Source organism: Magnolia sinica, chromosome 4 (genome assembly GCF_029962835.1).
Source record: "Magnolia sinica isolate HGM2019 chromosome 4, MsV1, whole genome shotgun sequence".
NCBI classification, from domain to species: Eukaryota; Viridiplantae; Streptophyta; class Magnoliopsida; order Magnoliales; family Magnoliaceae; genus Magnolia; species Magnolia sinica.
The window spans coordinates 68658085-68676900 of record NC_080576.1 but is presented as its reverse complement, the minus strand read 5'-3'; the positions used below and the strand labels follow the sequence as shown (position 1 = coordinate 68676900).

The window sequence follows — 18816 nt, the reverse complement described above, 5'->3', positions numbered from 1 at the left end:
AAAACCTATCTTTGATAGTGAACACTGATATCCCCTATGTGAGGATATTAGGAGTGAAGTAGCCGTGTGGCTGTTTATTAACAGTTAGTGTACACGCAGGCAAACCACTATAATCCCTTGTGTTTTGTGGTTGTGTGATTTATATTTCATATCTTTAATTATTCATTTGTGGGATGTATGTGTGGATGTGAATGTTGTAATCATTTTATTCAAGCTCAATGGGGAATGTTGTAATAGTTTAGATTTATATTTCTGTTATTTATTTCTTGCTATCTTTTTATCAGTTTGAGCTTCAGTTTCTCTATTTGTTCTAGTAAGGTTGCCCTGCCATTTTTATGGTGCATGGTTGTCCTTAGAACAGTTAATATTTTGAGATTGCATTCCGCATTGTGTATTGATTTATTTATTTGGCTATCACTCTTTCTTTATTTCTGCTGTATTTATTTTAAATTTGGCATAGTCCTATTCACCCCCCCCCCCCCCCTCTAGGACATATAGCTTGGCCATCTCAATATTTACATATGAAAGAGTTTGATGAGATTATAACCACTTTATATTTTCCTAATGGGTATGAGGACAAGGTTAGGCTGAAACTCTTTCCCTTCTCCTTAAAAGAGAAAGCTAAGACATGGTTACACTCACTACGTCCACAGACTATTAATAGATGGAATGATATGATAAGGGAGCTCATTAAGAAATTTTTTCTATATCATAAAACGAACACCCTTAGAAAGTCGATCATGAACTTCGCCCAAAAGGAAGATGAAACATTCTTCCAATGTTGGGAGCGGTTCAAGGATCTTGTCAGTTCATGCCTACAACATAGTTTTGAAACGTGGCGCATTACAAGTTTTTTCTATGATGGACTGACATCTTCCATGCACCAAATGGTTGAGACAATGTGCAATGGAGAATTCATGAACAAAGATATCAATGATGTGTGGGATTATTTTGACAAGCTTGCTAAAAACACACAATCATGGAACATCTACCCAAGACCAAACACCACATCTAAGCCTACTCAACCAAAGGAGAGGGGTGGAATCTACTTATTGAAAGAGAAGACGATATAAATGCTAAAGCGGTTAGCCTCATAAGAAAACTCAAGGCCATGAAACTTAAAAAGGATAATGCTAAGGAAACTATTTGCGGTATTTGTGCTTGCAATCTTCATACAACTGAAAATTGTCCAACAATACTTGCTTTTCAAGAAGTTTTGAACGAGCAATCAAATGTTATAAACAACTACCAGAGCCCTTTTAGAGGAACCTCCTGAAATATATACAATTCCAGTTGGAGAAATCATCTAAATTTCGGTTGGTGGAATGGATAAACTGCCACTCCTCAATGGATCCTTAACCAATTCGTAGATTAAAGGAAACCTCAAGAGGACCAGGTTCTGAAACATATTCAAAATCATGAGCTTTTTAACTAGGGTATGCTACAAGCCTTTCAAGATTTTACAAAGGCCATACAAGGACTTGAGACAAAAAATACGATTGGGAAAAAAGGGATGTTTCCAGCTCAACCTCTCCCCAACCCAAAGCCACAATGTGAAATCAGCAACCCAAGCTCTTTAAATCAGATGGAGCAAGCTAAGTCTATCACCACTCTTATGAGTGGAAAAACAATTGACAAATCTATTCTGATAAGGGTTGAAAAGCCTAAGGACTCGAAAGTAGATGAAACTGATAGACCTAGCAATGCTCCACATGAGTTAGAACCGGAACTTTAAATTAAACCAGTTGCTCCATTCCCTCAATGGTAGATTGCACCAAAACCCTTCTCTAACTCTCAGGACATTCTAGAGGTGATTAAACAAGTGAAGGTCAACATTCCTCTACTGGATGCTATTAAATAATTACTTTCATCTGCCAAATTTTTGAAAGATCTATTGTAAGGCCTGTAACCTAGTTCGTACCATTCCTTAGGATCTCATGGTCCTCCTGGTCAAATTTCGGCAACCCGTGATGCATAGATAACATTTGTGTAAGACCCTGAGTTGCACCCTGTCAACCCGAATCGGCTGGACTCGAAACTCGTACCCTAGCAACCGCGACGCCGCGTCTCGTGCACCGATGCGATACCCAGGCCAGGAGTTATGGGCTCGCATTTATTTCAAAGAAAACGTCGCGCATTACAAATCCTAAGAGAATCTCTACAACCCATCACAACAATCAATCACCTCAAGTCAAGTACACATCCCATCACTCCCCTTACAACACGCATACATCTCCCATTCCCAAAGTCAACTCTCTCTCTCCACCCATCACTTCCTTACACTAATCACCCATCACCCATCACTCACCCATCCCTTTTCATCCCATCACCTCTCTCTCTCTCTCTTTCTCTCTCTCAAATCCATCTCCCAAGCAACCCAAGAGAGCCAACGTCCAAGCTATTCCAAAAGAGCCAAATGTGGCCCACTTCCCTACCCCAAAAACTCTCATCTCCACCATCCAAACTTCATCATCCACCATCAAAGGTTGAGCATAGGAGCTAAGGAAGCTAAGGAAATAAGGAGTGATATAGGTGGGTGATCCTAGAAATTCCACCGTTGATTTTATTTGAGGGTCCACTTATGATGGGACCCATTTTGATGTATGTGTTGTAATCATAGAGGGGCCCATACTGGCGGGGTCCCTCCACTACACCATCTCTCTCTCTCTCTCTCTCTCTCTCTCTCTCTCTTCCTTTTTAGTGTGATGATTATGTATGTGGCCCACCTGATCTAGACCGTCCATGTGTTGGGCCCCACCTCGCTACCTGTCCATTTGGAGAGACTTGGATGAAGTAAAAACACAAATATCACTTTTATCCCAAAGTTGTGGTGGGCCACACATGTGGACCCACCAATGACGCATGTGTTTCATTCATGTTATATGGGGCCAGTAATGATCCAACCGTCCATCTGCTGGTTGGCCCACTAGTAATTCCATAGTTGTTGTTTGACACAGCAAGTTCTGATGGTTTGGAAATGGGGTATGAGTTATATCCAAACCGTCCACCTCTATATGTGGGGCCCACCGTGATGTACTATCCACACGATCCGTGAGATCCTGGATGGTGGGACCTGCTGCACGTGTGGTAGTCTACAATGTCTAGTCCACTGGATGGTGATTGCTGGATATGCAGTTTTAAAAATATATAATAATAATAATAATAATAATAATAACAATTAAATAATATAATATTATATTATATATATATGTTATATGTGTGTGTGTGTGTGGTGGGCCCCATGTGGGACCCACCTGTCGGACGGATTGGCTGGAGTATGCACACCAGCTATATAGTTGACGTTGTGACGTCACCAAGTTCCGTGGGACCCACCTGTGTGTGGATTTCATCCACACCGTCCGTCCATTTAGACGGGACCCACCTGATGTGTGGATGGAATCCACGCCATCTGTCCATTTGAATGGAGCCCATCGTGATATATGTGTGCATCCACACCGTCTAGACAATTGGGATGGTGGGACCACATGGTATATGTGTTATATCAACCATCCATCCAGTAGCAATATAGCTGCTGGATTGACCGTCTATCAAGTGGACCACACTTCATAATTAGTGAAGGATTAACGTCTGCCATTAGAATCTGTTTGGGTCATAGATGTTCTAATTAATATGAAATTTATTTTCCTCCTAATTCAGGTCTTTGTGACCTTATGAACAGATTAGATGGGAATAAACACTATGGTGGCACCTAGCCCCTGGGAATTGTTTAGCAAGGAAAATCATTACCTCTGCTGCTAGATGTAGTATGGTCCAGATGATCAGTCAATATGATTCCTTTTTTTTTTGTGAAATGCTCTAAAATGATCTTTAAAATAGATGAATGGTGTAGATGGTGCGGCCCAATGTGATGTACTTATGGCCCATCTATTGAGGCCCAATGTGATGTATTTGTGGCCCAACTGTGAGGCCCAATGTGATGTATTTGTGGCCCATCCGTGAAGCCCAATGTGATGTATTTATGGCCCATCCGTGAGGCCCAATGTGATGTACTTGCGGCCCATCCGTTGAGGCCCAATGTGATGTATTTGTGGCCCATCCGTGAGGCCCAATGTGATGTATTTGTGGCCCATCCATGAGGTCCAATGTGATGTACTTGCAGCCCATCCGTTGAGGCCCAATGTGATGTATTTGTGGCCCATAAGTGAGGCCCGATATGGTATGTATGTGGCCCATGCGTGAATCCCAACGTGATATATATGAGGTCATATGGTGAGGCCCAATATGATATATATATATATATATATATATATATATATATATATATATATATATATATATATATGTGGCCCTTGAGTGAGGCCCATTGTGTTGTATATTAGGCCCTTGAGTGAGGCCCATTGTGATGTATATTAGGCCCTTGTGTGAGGCCGTGGGCCCACTATACGTGTGGCTCTATGTGGACCACTCCTTGGGAGTAATGTTGGTTAAATGTCCATATTGATGGGCAATGATGGTTAAATGTCCACATTATGATGTAACGTCCTGGATTTTTTGCCAACTTGGAGTTAGACATCCTTAGGCAATGGGTCGATCATAACACCTTATTGACTTCTCAGAACTCAATCCTAAAGTCTCAAATCCCCTTTCAACCCATTTCCTTCAAAATTTCACCTTTCACCACCTTGTTCTTCAAAGTTTTCTAAGTGCTTTCATATTAAATACTAATCCTAAATTTTAAATGATGAAGAACAATACTTAAACTAAAATTTATTATAAATAGTAAATATATAAATAAAATGAGTTTTATATCATTAAATTTATGAAATCTCATAAAATAAATAGGTTATTTGTATAGATCAGCTTCTCCTACCCCAAATTCATATATGGCACGTCGCGTAACTCATTCCGGATTGAAAGATATACCCCTTTCAAAATCCATGTGACAAAACCACCACCAGGTGAGCGCGATGGCATCACGCCAACTACGATGCATCGCCACCCATGGTCCAACAGACCGTGATGCATCGCCGCCAACTGTAATGCATGTGGGTGCACTAAAAATTCGGTGGATCATCGCCGTGAATTTCTGCACTTTTCGACCGACTTCAAAAAGTCATATCTCCCTCGTTATAATTCCAATTTAGGTGATTCAAAAGTAAGATTAAAGTTTGATAAGTCTAGTTTCATATAAAAATATTTAAAAAATATAATAAAAATTTTAATATAGTTGAATCTAGGTTGATGTGACAACTATCCAAAAATTATTAGTTCAAATAGCTGCTACTTCTAGAATTTTTAAAATTTTTCTACAACATGAAATTTAATGAAATTTGGTAGAGATAAAGTAGACTTGATGATGAACTACTAAAGAAATAATTAAAATAAAATACTAATTAAAAGTGCCAAAAGGGGGCATAGAACTAACCTATGACCTTATTTGGTCATAATTTGGGTGGAATTTAGTTAAGTACTAAACTAAACAATCGACGGATTTGGCTTGAACCACTTTCTATACAAACTATAAGACCCAAAATAATTAAAATCACTAATTCAATATTACTTAAAAATCTAGGAGTAACCTCAAAGCCCAATTGCTCTCGAGTGCACATTGAAACTCCATATCGGGCCTGGACCGCGTGTCGAAAGTCTAATTATCGCAAAACTATAAGGTTATGACCGCCATACTAGGCTTGACAATTATCATGGGAATAGAATACAAACAGTATCTAGAAACGTACAACTTGAGCCTGGAGCGAAGTGTGTGAGAAACACGGATATCTCTAGAAAATGAACTCAAACTTAAGTGAATTGGGCCGTTGGCTTGCAGGCCAAATTTAAGGTTTCAGACTATCAGATTCTGACTTAACTATACCCTTAGATTAAAAAAAAATTCCTGCACCCATTTGTATACTTGTGGCCCTGATCGAGTGCCGATGACCGTTGAACTGAAACAGGTCCTCCACGGTCGATCCACAAATCTAATTGGACCGAAATCGTAACCTGTCTTAGATTCACTGTCAGGGAACTTGCTCCAAGCCGTATGTAAGCAATGGATCTCCAGATAATCTCCGTTTACCCGAAATGGACACCCTTTGGCTATAACCTAAGTATACCATGGCCTTGGGGCCATTTACATCGCTTTTGAGCTTATATAAGACCCTTAAACCCACCTCTCTCTCTCTCTCTCTCCCATACGAATTTCTCCAAACCCTAGGAGAGAGAGAGAGAGAGAGAGAAAATGAGAGAAAAGTGGAAGGAAGGAAGAAGGATTCTTGGAGATAGTTGTTGGGATCTTTTTCCACAACTCCTCACACTGATTCACCTCTTTGCTATGCTACTCAACCTGTTTCGATTTCGATTTGGGTAAGAAATCCTAACCCTAATTTTGTTTCAGGAATCTGAATAGAAGAATCGACGAAGTAGCTAACCTCTTTCGTGATTTAGGTAGCTGTTATTCTGTAAGTGGAAGTGTAGGTTTCGAACCGAGTTTGAAATGAGCAAACCGACGAAAGGTGTGGACTATAAACATTTAGGTTATGGTTTTCAAGGCTTTCAATATCAGCTAATAATTTATGTCTGACTTGTTTGTCACCATATGATCTTAGTTACGATGTATTCGATAAATAATACATGTGAGTGAACTATGTGAATATATAACGCATTACATGTGTTTGTTGAAATGTTTGAATGAAATTGCTATCATGATTTGTGCTTGCCATGAATATTAACCTAGAATATATAATTGTTGTATGTATGACAACTCCTTTGTGAAAGGATTTGCCATAATATATGTTATAACTGATTTAGTTCATATATGTGGTAATGTGTAGTCTAAGTGTTTGATAAAATGTCTGAATGAGAAATTATCCGATGAATTGATTTATTAAGGGCGTTGAGATAGGATTCTCAACTACCTTTTCTAGTTGTATAATCTCCTTCATGCAGTCTTAACTTTGATTTATATATAAAATGCATATGTATAATAGCATGTTCTATGTGTTTGATAAAATGTTTGAATGAGATATTGTTTGATGAATTATATTTAATAAAGGTGTTGAGATAGAATTCTCAATTACCTTATCTATATGTATAATTTCCTTCATGTAATCTTAATTTCAACTACGCAATTTATGGATGAATTGATATATTCGGTAGCATGTTCAATATGTTAATAAAATGCTTAAATGAGTGTTGTACTTAGATTGTTTGTTAAATGTCTATATGATTATCACATGTCTCTATATGCTGTATTTGAGTATGATTGGGACTACTACGTAGTCTAGGAAATTGGTAACAATTCCTGCTTGAGTGGCTAAATTAGTCTCACCACATTTGATGTATTCTGTGAATTCGAGTCATACGATGATTGTTGACAGTGGTTAGGCCACGTGGAGTGTTTATGCACTCCATGTTGATTAATTCAGTGTATGCTCGTACCAGTCGAACTTGTCTAATAAATCGATTAGCCTATTGTGTGTTTACCATGTATGGACACTACTGCTTGAATCTAAGGTACCACTTACTATTGTAAAGCCCGTTCAACCATAGTACCATGATCCGCTAAGACTCATGAGCCGGGCATGGTGGTATGGGACACCGTGATCGAGCTGTCAGCCTATGCTGGGGTGACGAGGGTCCTCGTAGTGACTAGTGAGCAACCTAAACTCGTAAGCCGAATACGATGCTATGAGACACTGTATTCGAGCTGTCGGCCTACACCGGCGCAGCCTACCTGCCGTCCCAGCGTGGGTGGGGCATACCGTCTGATCCGAACCGCCTTCAAAAATAACGCTCCAGTTGGTAAGGCGTTGGTGGAGTGAGCTCGAGTATAATCAATTGAACTTGCATATCTACTACTTTCATTAAGGGTGATGCCCTACAACTTGCCTATCGTATGTGATTAACTAGGATTGATGACCTTAGATGGATCATTGTTTGGGTAAGTGATATAAAGGGAGGTACCTTAGCTTCCCAAATCTGCTGTATGAATAAGTCTAATTAAGAACTTGGCTAACACGATTATGCACCGCATTGCATGTGCCTTTGGTGAGGAAGAGCACAGTGGGAGTTTATCATGCACGACCATGAGATGATGTCGCTAAGGGAGTGCAAGCGAGGGCATGCATCATTTCCACATATCATCCCTACATTAATAAGAGTAGCTAGGATTGTTTGATGTATTGCTTTATCATTACTGCTTGACTGAATTGATAACATGTTAACCTTTGCTTTATAGTTCCACTAAATTAGCTACTCAATCCCACTTGGGATGGTGTTTTAAAACACCAACCAGACTCTATTGTAGATGTAGATAATGGTGAAGTCTATACAGCGAAGTTGGACTTCGTAGGCGAGGAGTAAGGATTCTCTTACATTCAGCTCTCAGATGGGTCTATATAGACCCCGTGCTGATTCGACAAGATTACAGGGTCTTATAGATTAGTTGGACATTTACACCTTCATATTTGTAAATTTTTGGAACCATACATGTATATATTCAGCTTGGTAACATACTCATACTCTGGAGGTTGTGAAACACCTATATACTTTATATATCTATCTTAGTCTTCTGCATGCCTAATTACATTAACTCTGGAGTATGATATGCTGATTTAGTATAATCCCACTCATGTTTAAATGCACTAATATGGACAACATTTAATCATCATTATCTATGTTGCATAAGTGATACGTTGGAACTCAGGAGTTGAGCTTTACTCGACTCCCGATTTTCAGGGCATTACATATGACCTTCCATTAGGCCTTATTAGGCCCATTCTCATCATTCTCTTAGTGGGTTAACCCAAATTATTAGGCCCCATTGATGTTGCATGGCCCATCCTCGCCATAGACGGATGGCTCCGTGCTATCGGAATTGATATATCCACGGCCGAGGGCCAATCTTTATATTATGGTTTAGATCGACTGTTCATCTATGAACCCCACCTTGCATATAGGCCAATTATCGATGCCAATTATTGATACCGATTATGAGTATGTGACAACATAGCATCATGATACATGCCCACACACATCATCTGCATGCTTGTGATGAGATGAGGTTGACCATTGCATATGCCTTCTGGCAAGTTATTTATGAGACTCCCTGATAGGCAGTGTTATCCCTTATGAGTGCATGGTACACATAGGATTGATGCATGACTGGATTGTATGACTCACGCATCTTGCATTGTGTGATATGTTTACTATACGCCTTAGCGACATCAAGGCCGAGGCCTCCACAGGCACATCGTGGAGAGCCAGATTAGATACCAGAAATATTGTTACTAGCATAGGGGCACTATAGATGTCCCTCGGTGAAAATCTCTATACCCGAAGGTACCAGAGAATGACTCCAACGTTAAGACCGAGTGGATACATGAGCGCACGAGGGCCGTATAGTAGTAGGCTGCATCTCTCACCGTGTCATGGTCGGTTGGAAAGGGGTGTAACCTAACCCACCTGAGTGAGGGGGCAATATCTAGGTTGAGTTTGACTAGCTTGAGGAATGGGTCCGCTACCGACAAGCCGGGCCTGATATTGGCAGGCAGATAGTGAGGTCTCTTACACTTACCCAATTGTGTGGTCGGATAGGGGTGGCAAGCTAGCGTAGAGTGTACTAAACCCCGATGATTGTCCAACATGAGAACTATACTAATATTTGATGCTCTAGTGATAAGCTACATTGATATGTAGATTCAGATGAGGACTGGTATGCTTGAGTTGCATCTTGCATTGCATGGCCTTGGTATGGCTGACATCATTCACGCCTTACATCGCATGGCCTTGATATGGCCTATAGCACTCATGCCTTGCATCGCATAGCCTTGGTACGGCTAATAGTATTCATGAATTCACCAGCATATTCTGCATCACTCTGATATTGCATTCTAAGCACGCTTATATTGCGCACACACTTTCACTACCCTCTAAGTTTTTTATAAGCTTATGCATGATTGATGCGTGCAGGTGACGCTAAACCATAGCTGAGAAGGAGTAGTAGCCTGCCGCAGAGCTTCTGGAGCTTTTGATTATCAATATTGTATTTCCCTTTATGCGCATTGAACCTTAAAGTTTTTTATTATAATGGATTTTGTGATGACGTCTTGGTTATTGTTTGTGTGTTATGCTTATGGTTATGCTTGTTACAGAATAAATTCATGCTTAAAAAATCCTTCTTGTAGGATCCAAGGATTGGAACCTAGTATATGGGTGTCGGGAGCTGAGAATGGGGTACTATAGAGGCTGTCGGTGCCGAATTCGGCGATCGAGAATTTTGTGAGCCCAGTTTCTGAGTTTGGGGCGTGACAGAAGTTAGTATTAGAGCATAACTCGGGAATAACCGAGTACAACATTACATGTTTGCTATGAGCTTAGGACAATTAGGTCCCGAGTGCATAACCTTCTGGTTTAGTTCCCTAATGTCTGAGCTTTCAAGGATTCTTAAGGTTGATAGGAGCTTTTGTTCTTTCCTATAGGACATGTCGCCCAGGAGAGTGACCCGAACGACTCCCTCCCACCACCTGAGGCTCCCGCTCTACTACCTATGACTCCCACTCCACCACCAGAGATCCCTGCTCCCCTGCCTGAGGATGTCGTTCCTCCACCTAAGACCAGTGCGGATCCGACCATACTAGTGAGTGCTTCCTAGTTACAGCAGATGTAGCAGGTTTTAACGGTCGCCCTTTAAGGGCAGGGCAGGCACCTTGTTGTTTCACTAGCCCAGGTAGAGCAGGAGTGCGTGAGCACCCTTCTTCGAGAGTTTCGATAGCTCGATCCCCCGTGTTTCTAGGGCAAGCCAGATCCGACAGTACTTAAAAGATAGCGCTTCAAGGTGGAGAAGATTTTTGATACGACCCAGCAGCAGGTTTGGTTAGCAGTATTTCTTCTCCAGGGTGAGGCTGAGCACTGGTGGACCTCCATTACCTGTGTTGTAAGGCCTAATTTTGTCTGGACATGGGAGGATTTCGTAAACTAATTTGACCAACAGTACTTCCCCGACCACATTCGTTGGCAGTGAGTGTTAGAGTTCGATACCTTGGTGCAGGGAGACATGTCTGTGTCACAATATGCGGCTTGTTTCATGGCGTTATTGAGGTTCACGCCGTATTTGGTTGATGATGAGGAGTGGAAGGCTCGTCGTTTCGAGAACAGCTTGCATTACGGTCTCCGAGGCCATGTTGTTGGGCATGAGCTCCTTATATATGGAGGGCTCAAATTTATAAGGCTGAGTGGGCCGCCTCGCAGAGTGATTAAGATCAGAGGAGAGACTGGGAGAGGCAGCCCCCTCCGGTAGCTCCCAGCAGCAGCGTCGTCAGCAGTAGAGGTGCACAGGCCACCCAGCCACTAGAGAACTAGCGGCATCCCCGGCACCACCTTAGAGGCAGCTTCTCGATACATGTTATGGATGCGGTAGGATAGGACACCGTAGGTGGGAGTGTCCCCGACAATAGCAGCAGCTGCTGAGAACACTGCAGTAGGTGAGAGCACCGTAACAGCAGTGACAATAACTCCCACCACTGAGGCCCCCTCAGTAGTAGTATCAGCACCACCCTCCGAGACTACAACAACAGAGGCAGCAGATTCGACGCCTCAGTGACAACAACAGTAGAAACACCCTCAGAGGGGACAGGCACCTTCCCATCCAACTCAGGCCAGATTCTACGCTGCTCAGCAGGATCCGCAGTCATCTGGAGGAGTCGTTGAGGGTATTCTTCCCATCTCCACATGCATCGCACATGTATTGTTTGATTCCGGTGCATCGCATTCATACGTGGCCGAGGATTTTTGCAGTTCAACTAGATTGTTGACAGAGTCTACTTGCAAGGGGTTGACTGTACTAACGCCCTTGGGGAAGACTACAGTGTTAGGCCACTTCTGTTTGTCTTGCCCCGTGTTAGTGGGAGGGATTTTCTTACCCCCCGACTTGTTTGTGCTGCTGATGTCAGATTTTGACGTCATCTTAGGCATAGATTGGCTTGCCGAGTATCACGCTATCTTGGACTACTCTGCGAGGACAATCACATTTTGTATACCAGGCTTGCCGTAATTCCAATTTGTAGCAGAGCCCAGAGGAGAGTGGCTTTCCTGCTTGTTGTCATGTGCCATTGAGGAGCCTATTGCCTTATGTATCGATCAATTGTCAGTGGTCTATGATTTTTTTAATGTGTTCCAAGAGATTCCAGGATTACCACCGTGCTGGCATATTGAGTTCTATATTGATCTTGTGCCCGGTACTGCACCTATCTCGAAGGCCCTGTATCATATGTCACTGATGGAGTTGCGAGAGCTATAGCAGCAGTTGGACAAGTTGTGTGAGTGGGGATTTATTCATCCGAGTAGTTCACCTTGGGGAGCGCTAGTACTCTTCGTCAAGAAGAAGGATGGCTCGTTGAGGCTCTACGTGGATTACCGCAAGCTCAACCAGGTTATGATTAAGAACAAGCATCCGCTCCTGAGGATTAATGATTTATTTGATCAGTTGCAGGGTGCACAGTTCTTTTCAAAGATTGACATGCGTTCTGGTTATCATCAGATTCAAGTTCGAGAGGAGGACATTCCGAAGACAGCATTCAAGACACGCTATGGTTATTTTGAGTTCCAGGTCATGTCCTTTGGACTAACCAATGTGCCCATAGTATTCATGTAGTTGATGAACGAAGTCTTCCATCCTTATCTTGATTAGTTTGTTGTGGAATTCATCGACGACATTCTAATATATTCGAGGACCCGTGAGGAGCATGCGTAACATTTGGATATCGCATTGCAAACCCTTTGTGCCCACCAGCTGTATGTGAAGCTGGAGAAGTGTGAGTTTTGACAAGAGAAGGTGAAGTTCCTCGGTCATGTGGTGAGGAGGGAGGGTGTTGCAGTGGAACCCTCGAAGGTTGAGGCAGTGCGACAATGGAACTAGCCCATGAATGCGTCTGAGATCCGCAGTTTTCTTGGTTTGACGAGCTACTACCGACGTTTCATTAAGGGTTTCTTCCATATTGCAGCCTCGTTGGCCAGGATGACTCGGAAGGGTGTAGAGTTTGTTTGGAGTGACGCATGTGAGCGAGCATTTATGGAGCTGAAGGACCACCTCACATCTAATCCTATCCTCACTCTTTCCTTTGGGAGTGATGGATTCGTTGTATTTACCGATATCTTGCATATTGGTTTGGGTGCTGTCCTGATGCAGCATGGGAGGCCAGTGGCTTATGCGTCTCGCCAACTCAAGGTCTATCAATTGAACTACCCCACGCATGATTTGGAGCTGGTAGTAGTTGTCTTTGCACTAAAGGTGTGGAGGCACTATCTCTGTGGGGTTAGGTTCGAGCTCTTCTTCGACCACAAGAGCATGGAGTATCTATTTTCTCAGTCTGAGCTAAACATGAGGCAGAGGCGTGGGATGAAGCTCCTGAAGGATTATGATTTTGATCTCCAGTACTACCCAGGCAAGGCAAATATGGTAGCGGATGCCCTCAGCCGTCAGCCACGAGGCCTGGTGGCACATATGATGATTCAAGAGCAGAGGATGCTCGAGGATATAGCAGAGTATGACTTTAAGTTTGGTCTGTAGTCTTCTATCGTTCATCTATCGAGCCTATCAATTCAACCCTCTCTTGTTGCAAGGGTGATCGAGGCTTAGTAGACAAACAAATCGTTACAGGGTTACTGGCAGAGGCAGCATCTGAGAGTCAGTCAGATTGGTAGATTGGTTCTGATGGTGGACTTCGCTTCAGAGGCTGATTATGTATCCCGGATATTCCTGAGTTGCGCAGAGATCTTATGAGTGGGGCACGTCGATCGCTGTTTTCTATCCACCCTGCCTTAATGAAGATGTATCGAGATATGAAGTGACAATATTTTTGGGCGAGGATGAAGCACCAGATCACCAGTTTTGTGGCCGAGTGTGACACATGCCAGTGTGTCAAGGCCGATCATTAGAGACCCCCTGGTCCATTGCAGCTGTTGAGCGTCCCAATGTGGAAGTGGGAGCACGTGTCGACAGATTTCATTATGGGCTTGCCAAGGACTCAGTGCAGTCATGACCCCATCTGGGTTGTCATAGATCGCCTGACGAAGTCGGCACATTTTCTTATGATTCATGCAACCTGGCCTTTGGACTGACTTGCGAGATTATTCATCGAGGAGATTGTGAGACTGCATGGCGTTCCAGTCTCAATCGTTTCTGACTGAGACCCGAGGTTCATGTCTCAGTTTTGGGGGAGCTTTCAGAGAGTGATGAGGTCTATTTTGCAGCTCAGCACCGTGTATCATCCGTAAACCAATGACTAGACCAAGAGGGTTAAACAGATCCTTGAGAATATGCTTCGAGCCTGCGTGATTGACTTTAGGGGTAGCTGGGATGAGCTTCTGCAATTGACTGAGTTCGTATACAATAATAGCTATCAGGCAACTATCAGCATGTCTCCTTCTAAGGCACTATATAGCAGACCGTGTAGATCACCGAATTGTTGGACCGAGGTTGGAGAGCGGTGTCTCCTAGGTCCCGAGCTTATGCAGCAAACGTCAAAGGCTATCGATATCATCGGGCAGAGGATGCACACAGCTCAAAGCTGGCAGAAGAGTTTTGCTAATTACCGGCGTTGTCCCTTAGAGTTCGCTATTGAGGACAAAGTGTATCTCAAGGTCTCACCCATGAAGTGCGTGGTTCGATTTGGAGCGAAGGGCAAGCTTGCACAGAGATTTATTGGACCTTTTGAGATCACTGGGCGCATTGGCACCGTGGCCTATCGGCTTGCCTTACCATCTCAGTTATCTGAAGTCTACAACATTTTTCATGTCTTTATGTTGAGAAAGTGTGGGTCAGACATTATTCCTGTTATTGATTTACAGCCATTAGAGGTTCGTAAGAATGCTTCTTATATTGAGCAGCTTGTTCGCATCCTTGATCGGAAGGAGCAGGTCCTCCGGACCAAGGTCATTCCCTTGGTGAAGGTGCAGTGGGGTTGTCAATCTGTTGATGAGGCATCTTGGGAGCGTGAGGCAGAGATTCAAGAGTGTTATACCCATCTCTTTGATGATTAATTATATGCTATATCTTGTATGCTTCTCCGATTTTATATGATGATGCTATGCTTCCTCTCCCTTATAAGTTATGTCTAGTTGCAATGATTGTGTAAATTTTGAGGAAAAATTTTTTATTAGGAGGGAAGAGCTGTAAGGCTCGTACCTAGTCCGTACAGTTCCTTAGGATCTTGCGGTCCTCCTGGTTAAATTCCAGCAACCCGCAACGCGTAGATAACATTTGCGCGTGACCCTGAGTAGCACCCTGTCAACCTGAATCGGCTTGACTCGAAACTTGTACCCTAGCGACTATGTCGTTGCCGCAGTTCCAATGTCATGTCTCACGCGCCGATGCGATACCCAGGCCAGGAGTTGTGGGCTCGCATTTATTTTAAAGAAAATGCTGCGCGTTGCAAATCCCAAGAGAATCTCTACAACCCATCACATCAATCAATCACCTCAAGTCAAGTACACATCCCATCACTCCCCTTACAACACCCATACCTCTCCCATTCCCAAAGTCAACTCTCTCTCTCTCTCTCTCTCTCTCCACCCATCCCTTCCTCACACCCATCACCCATCACTTACCCATCCCTTTTCATCCCATCACCTTTCTCTCTCTCTCTCTCTCTCTCTCTCTCTCAAATCCATCTCTCAAGCAACCCAAGAGAGCCAACGTCCAAGCTATTCCAAAAGAGACATGTGTGGCCCACTTCTCTACCTCAAAAACTCTCATCTCCACCATCCAAACCTCATCATCCTCCATTAAAGGTTGAACATAGGAGCTAAGGAAGCCAAGAGACCAAGAAAGAGTGATATAGGTTGGTGATCCTAGAAATTCCACTGTTGCTTTTATTTGAGTGTCCACTTATGATGGGACCCATTTTGATGTATGTGTTGTAATCATAGAGGGGCCCATACTAGCGGGGTCCCTCCACTACACCGTCTCTCTCTCTCTCTCTCTCTCTTTCTCTCTCTCTCTCTTCCTTTTTAGTGTGATGATGATGTATGTGGCCCACTTGATCTAGACCGTCCATGTGTTGGGCCCCACCTCGCTGTCTGTCCATTTGGACAGGCCTGGATGAAGTAAAAACACAAATATCAGCTTTATCCCAAAGTCGTAGTGGGCCACACGTGTGGACCCACCAATGACGCATGTGTTTCATTCATGCTATATGGGGTTAGTAATGATCCAACCGTCCATCTGCTGGCTGGCCCACTAATAATTCCATAGCTATTGTTTAATGCAGTAAGTTCTGATGGTCTGAACATGGGGTATGAGTTATATCTCAACCATCCACCTCTAGATGTGGGGCCCACCGTGATGTACTATTCACACCATCTATGGGATCCTGGACGGTGGGGCCTGCTACACGTGTGGCAGTCCACACTGTCTAGTCCACTGGATGGTGATTGCTAGATATGTGATTGCTGGATATGCAGTTATATGTGTGTGTGTGTGTGTGTGGTGGGCCCCATGTGGGACCCACCTGCCAGACGGATGGGCTGGAGTACCCACACCAACTATATAGCTGATGTTGTGATGTCACCAAGTTCTATGGGACCCACCTGTGTGTGGATTTCATCCACACCATCCGTCCATCTAGACGGGACCCACCTGATGTGTGGATGGAATCCACACCGTTCGTCCATTTGAATGGAGCCCACCATTATATATGTGTGCATCCACACCGTCTAGACAGTTGAGACGGTGGGACCACATGGTATATGTGTTATATCAACCGTCCATCCAGCAGCAATATAGCTGCTGGATTGACCATCTATTGGGGGACCATGCTGCATAATCAGTGTGGGATTAACGTCTGCCATTGGAATTCGTTTGGGTCATAGAAGTTCTAATCAATATGAAATTTTTTTTCCTCCTAATTCAGATCTTTGTGACCTTATGAACAGATTAGATGGGAATAAACGCTATGGTGGGCCCTGGCCCCCGGGAATTGTTTAGTAATGAAAATCATTACCTCCACTGCTAGATGTAGTGTGGTCCAGATGATCTGTCGATATGATTCATTTTTTTTGGGAAATGCTCTAAAATGATTTTTTAAATAGATGAATGGTGTAGAGTGTACTAGACCTTGGTGATTGTCCAGCGTGAGAACTGTACAATATTTGATGCTCTAGTGATGAACTGCATTAATATGTGGATTCAGATGAGGATTGGTATGCTTAAGTTACATCTCACATTGCATGGCCTTGGTATGGCCGACATCATTCACGCCTTACATTGCATGGCCTTGATATGGCCGATAGCATTCATGCCTTGCATCACATAGCCTTGGTACGACTGATAGTATTCATGGATTCGCCTGTTACCTTACGCACACACTTTCACCATCCTCTAAGCTTTCTATAAGCTTATGCATGATTGATGTGTGTAGGTGACACTAGACTATAGCTGAGCAGGAGCAAGAGCTTGTCGTAGAGCTTCTAGGGCTTTTAATTATCGACATTATATTTCCCTTTATGTGGATTGTACCTTAAAGTTTTTTATCATAGTGGATTTTGTAATGGCGTCTTGGTTATTGTTCGTGAGTTATGCTTATGGTTATGATTGTTATGAAATAAATTTATGCTTAAAAAAATCCTCCTTATAGGATCCCAGGATCAGAACCTGGTATATGGGTGTTGGGACCCGAGAATGGGGTACTACGGAGGCTGTTGGCACTGGATTCGGGGGTTGAAAAATTTGTGAGCCTAGTTTTCGAGTTTGAGGCGTGACATTTATGTACGATCAAAAGATGGCAAAACATTTAAAAGAAAATCTTTTTGATATAAAAAGTGAGTGTCATCCTAAAACAAGATGTGCCATAAAAAAAGAAAAATCTCGGTAGCCCAACCATTGCTTGTATAATTGGGAACACCGGATTGAGCACGCACTTCTTAACTTAGGAGCGAGCATAAACCTGATTCCTTACTTGGTCTGTGAACAACTTGGTCTGGGTGAATTAAAACCCACCTGAACCACATTACAACTTGTCGTTCGTTCAGTTCGTGTGCTGAGAGGGATAATTAAGGATGTGTTGGTTCAGGTTGAAAAATTCCACTATCCATTAGATTTTATCGTCCTGGATATTCAACCCATCATGGACATGAGCACATAAATCCCTGTCATTCTTGGTCGCCCATTCCTTGCCACATCAAATGCAATCATTAATTGTAAGAATGGAGTCATGAATTTATCTTTCAAAAATATGACATTGGAGCTCAATATCTTTTTCAATATGAACAAACAGGCAGAGGATGATGACAATATGCTCACAACCCCAAGTGTAGGGTCGCGATGTAGTAATAATCTTGGTGAGACCAAGGTCGAATCCACAGGGACTAATCTCGTGAGTATTCTGAAAGCAACTAGAAGTAGAACTAGAAAAAGATGTAAACCTAAATCTGAAAGTGTAAGAGAGTAATTGTGAATAAAGTAATTAAAACTAGTGAATTTAAAGGTGGGAACTAGGGTTTCCAAGGATCCACTTGTATCAATTAGGGAGATCTATTACTTGATTCAAGGACATAACTGGAATTGAAGTCCTATCTTATTCAGTTGGAAGATATCTCAGTAAAACCAAATCTGAACTTCTTTTGATCTAGTTCTCAATGGATGAGAGTTGTGAGAACTGGAAGTGATTCCATCACCTGGACATGGCTAGTAGACTATGGTAAATAACATGATATACCAATCCCACAATCAAACATAGGAGAATTATGAGGGTTAGAAGGGATTTCATCACCCGACCATGCCCAAGGGACGATGGTGAATAATAGGATTTACTAACTTCACAATCTCAAAGTATGGAAAGAAGATACTCATAGCTATTGCAG

General features: G+C 42.8%; 1 non-coding gene across 1 annotated transcript; it reads right to left on the bottom strand.

Moving 5' to 3' along the window:
* Nucleotides 1-722: 722 nt before the first annotated feature.
* On the bottom strand, nt 723-829 carry LOC131244774 (small nucleolar RNA R71). Its single transcript, XR_009170551.1, has one exon. It is a non-coding gene; the product is annotated as a small nucleolar RNA R71 (small nucleolar RNA).
* Between the last annotated feature and the right edge of the window lie 17987 nt (nt 830-18816).